This window comes from Triticum urartu, chromosome 2 (assembly GCF_003073215.2).
Source record: "Triticum urartu cultivar G1812 chromosome 2, Tu2.1, whole genome shotgun sequence".
NCBI lineage: Eukaryota > Viridiplantae > Streptophyta > Magnoliopsida > Poales > Poaceae > Triticum > Triticum urartu.
In genome coordinates this window covers 623,156,240-623,160,840 of record NC_053023.1, presented here as the reverse complement: position 1 = coordinate 623,160,840, position 4,601 = coordinate 623,156,240, and the positions used below count along the sequence as shown (strand labels likewise).

At 51.1% G+C, this 4,601-nt stretch overlaps 1 pseudogene; it reads right to left on the bottom strand.

The window, feature by feature from the left end:
• Positions 1 to 2,946: 2,946 nt before the first annotated feature.
• Positions 2,947 to 3,870, bottom strand: LOC125533802 (annotated as a pseudogene).
• Between the last annotated feature and the right edge of the window lie 731 nt (positions 3,871 to 4,601).

Sequence of the window (4,601 nt, the reverse complement as noted above, 5' to 3'; positions counted from 1 at the left end):
ATATTTGTTGATGCACGTTTATGGTTGGAGTTGGACTGCTAGAGTTGGAGTTGTAGCTTCTGTCGAATTGGATCAAGAATTGAGAACAATGTCATATATATATATTTAGTTAAGAGTTAAGGTTTCTGGGTTGTTGGAGCGTGTATCCTACTCTTATAATCATATGATATATCTGTGGCCAATGGTGTATGAAGTCGATATTTGCTAATGAAGTTTACAGTTGCTTTTATAATGACTTTTCGGTGTACATGATAGGTGTGGGAGTATTTTTTTTTGTCTAGTATAGTGTAAGGGCCCATTTTCTCAGTACACACAAGGGCCTCTGGAATGCTAGGGTCGACCCTGTGCAAGACATCAAAGAGCCACTCCACCCCCGTTGGACGCACAGTTGCAAGTTCCAGCAGGTTCAAATGTTTCTTCATGGCTCGCTAGAGCTCCACCGCTCAAGGGCACCTACAAAAAACATGGAATGTGTCCTCCCGCTCCATCGCACACAATGGGCACACATCAGTGATCTTCAATGTTCTGGTTTTTATTTGCCCAACTGGCCAACGAGTTTGATGCAAGTTTCCACACAAATATACGCATTTTGGGTGGAGCATCGCACCACCATATAAGTGCCCAGCATGTCACCCGTCCGGTGCCCTGCTTGCTGTGACTGAATATGGCAGGAAACACTCATTGAGGCTGAGGCGATAAGTGCTCTTCACCGAAAAGGCTCCATTCCGCTCAGCCGCCCAATACAATCCTACGCTTGCCATGGAGAAGCATTAATTTTCAGAGACTCTTATCACATCTATTTGCAGGGGATGTTGTTGCAGTAGCGCGACCTTTCGGTTTCCATGCATGTCCATCCAGTAGTTGCTAACTCTCCTAAGTCGGCGTCATCCTTGCAAGGAGATTGGGCACGGGCTGCGGATGAAGAATCCACAGGTCACGCCAAATGTGGACCGACGCATCGTCACTAATGCGGTAGATTGGGCCCTTCTTGAGGAGGTAAAGGTCATGGATGATGGACTGCCAAGTTGTTGAAGCGTTGCTGGAGAAGACTGTGTCCTCAAGGCGTCCATCGGGGTAGTATCAGTCCTTTAGTACCCGCGCACACAAGCTATCGGGGTTAGAGATAAGACACCAAGCTTGACGTGCGAGCAACGCTTGGTTGAACAAGCAAGAGTCCCGAAAACTGACCCAGCCCTGCTCCTTCGGCTTGATCATGGTATCCCATGCCCTCTAGTGCGTCTTTCATCTTCCTTCCTTCGCCCCCACTAGAAATTTCTGACCATTCGGGTGAGATCCTCGCAAACACTACGCGGTAGCCGGAACACCCCCATCAAGTACGTGGGCAAGGACTGTGCAACAACTTTAATCAATATTTCTTTCCCTCCTGGTGATGCTCCTTCTCCCCAAACTAGAATCCTATTAGTGAGTTGCTCCTATAAGCTTTGGAACCGGCCCTTAGACATGCGCCCATTGGGTGTAAGGAGCCCAAGGTAGCGCTCATCAAAATGCAGATTCTGCACCTGCAATGCCGGGGATACAGTAGCTTGATCAGCAGGTCAACACCTCCGCACATAAGATAGAGCACTTCGCGGGGTTTATAAATTGGCATGTATTCCTCCTATAGATAGCAAGAGCATCTCTGACTTCCATAGCTTCTGCTGTTATGGCATGAAAAAAAAAGTAATGTGTCATCCACAAATAGCAAGTGTGATATACCCGGCGCCTTAGGACACACATCCACAAATCTATCTCCAAGTCTGTACCCCAATAGGTCTGGTGATGGCCTGTTGTACTCCTTTGTGCGGCGTTAACATCACCTTCATGTAAATGACTTTGGTCATCCGGGTTTTTTCGCCCGTTTTGAATGCATAAGGTAGAAAATGCTCTACCTTTTTATTCAAAAAATATATTTGTGAAACCTTAGATGTGACATCCTTAAAAAACATCTAGATGTGAATTAGTTAAACTGATTCAAGAATATATTGAGGAGCTTTGTCTTCCACTCCAATTACTCTCTCCCTTTTCACTACACGCATTTTGCCTAAGGTTTAGCCTTTCAAGAAGCCGAGCCAAGTCATGTGCAGAAGTTCATGTATATACGTGGTCACTTTGCATCAAGTGCAGACCTTCATTTATCCTCTCGAAGGACATGCACTGCCCTTTGATTTCAGCTCTTCGATCGGTACGCTAAGGTCTTAATTCATGACAAAGGGGTCGTCATCCACTCGTGATATTTACGATGCTAAATAACTGAACTGTGTGCGCGCGTGAAGTGTTACACCCGGCGGTAAAATCTATGACTATGAGGCACTGGATATGATCAACATACACGATCAGCGGCAAGCATCGGTCGATCAAGGTTCATAAAGAGATGTTGCGTCTTGCGTGTACTAGCTAAACTGGCATCGCAAATATGCCTCGCTGCGAGAACTAGCTAAACATGCATAATAATAACCTTTGAAAATAGCTCATGCAATGCATGAAAACACCTGAATGCAGATCGAGCTAGCTAAGAGAAGAGATCAACATCTGCTGAAGATCTTGTAAAGATCAGCATTAGGTTTCCACACACACATAGGATCGCGCCAAATGACCGGGCTCCACAATCACAAAGAAGATTAGTGGATGATCACGGAACAGAGCAGTAGTAAAATGGAGTACCAAGCATCCAAATGCATAGGATAGATCAACATAACTAGATTAACAGTAGTAGTAAAATGGCGCTGGCTGGCTAGCCGGACCAACTTCCTCCGGCGCCCGCATGTCCTGCTTGCTTTTATTCAATCTGCTTCTTTCTTCTCCCGGTAAGATCATGGCTTCCCTTCCCTTCCGCCGCTGGAGATAAAGATAGATGTGTCAAGAACTCAAGATCGCGGGTGTGTTTTACCAACAACGAGGCGGAGACGTAGGTACATACCTGCTGCTGCTGCTGCTGCTGCTGCTGCATCAGTTCCCGGCCTTTCTCATCGCCAGGCTGCAGAGATGAGCTACCAGCGCGAGGATAGCTCCGACGACGATGAAACCAATGAACACAGTCAGGAAGATGTGATCCTTTACATTCCTCCCTGCAGCGCAGCGCATCACAAGTTAGAGACGGACGGAATCGCCATGGAATTTACCGGCCGGAGTAATCTCAGCGGCGGTGCCGATATCTCGAGACGGAGGTAGCAGTCTGGGCCCAGAACCGCGGCCACGCTTCCTTGCACGCCGTCGGCGGTGAGCCCCCAGCTCGTGGCCATCTGCAGCACCGCATCACTCAGGCACAGGTCGCACTCCGCCGGGGCGCGGTCCGTCGCGCACTGTGCCAGCACGCGCACCTTGTCGCCGTTGCTCGCCGTGGCAGTCGCGCCGGCGGCGGGCACCCGGCCGTTCGCGGACTGCGGGACCTGGGGCAGCGCCACGCCCAAGAAGTACAGCACGTCGATGGCGTGGATGCCCGGGACGGAGTCGTCGGAGATGGTGAGGGCACCGATGTCAATGCCGTCGGAGGAAACGTTGGTGTCGGCGTAGCTCAGGAAGCAGCCGTCGTTCAGGAAGCCCGCGCGCCGGCTCGCGTTGCCGCACTGGTCGGCGATCTTCGCGCCGGCGTCGGACAGGCAGTGGAGGCACGGGCCGGGCGCGGGGTCGCCGAAGCAGAGGCCGCGGGCGAACGCGCCGCTGGTCCGCTTGGAGGCGAAGCCCGTCGGCGCGGCGGCGGAGGGGAGGTCGTCGAGGAGCGAGAGGAGACTGCGGTGGAACGCGTCCCTGCCGTTGGGGTGGGGCATCGGCGGCGGGTACGTAGCACCTTGTCACGATGACCTTGGAGGTGCCAGTGACCGCCGTCATGGCGACGAGGGAGAGGAGGAGGAGGAGGCGGCTGGAGAGCGCCATGGGAATAGGCAACTCCGGGAAGGTAGTGGTGGAGACTCGGAGGAGGAGCCGAGGAGTATGTATGTGCGCTAGGGCTCTGCTATGTGGAAAGAAGCACTGCATGCGCATGGTTTTGCCTCATCCGTCTCCCACGAGCTTTCCCGCGCAACTTACTCCCACGTGATTTATGGTTTTACCACGCAGTGCAGTAACATTTATTTTATTAATGTTGGTAACGACCATAAACATTTGTTGAAGTGCAGATGCTGAAGCTCCCGTCACTCTCAGTATGCTACTGAGAGTGACCGGAGATGAAGAGAGCAGAGGTGATGGACGGTGGCCAGATGCTGAAGCGGTTAATGAGTAAGCACTGTTGAGTATAATGTTTATTAGAAAAGATGAGATAGACCAAGATTTGTTTTGTCTTATCTTGTACTTTAAGAAGATGATTGTATTCTTATATATATGCCCACGAGGCTCAAGCAATACAACGAACAATTCCATCAATCCATTTTTCTCCCTTCTAACATGGTATCTATTGCAAGTCGATCCTAAACCCTAGCCGCCACCGGTTCTGCACCCGCGCGCCGTCCCCGGGGAGGTCGGCCTTCATGACCGCCGCCGGGGCCGCGCAGCCCGTACCTAGGGTTCGTCCGCCGGCCGTGTTCGCCGGCTGCTCTAGAGAGTCTTTTTTTCCCGATCTTTTGATCCGGATTTTCTCTCTCTCGCCGGTCGCTTTGATCGGCATCTAC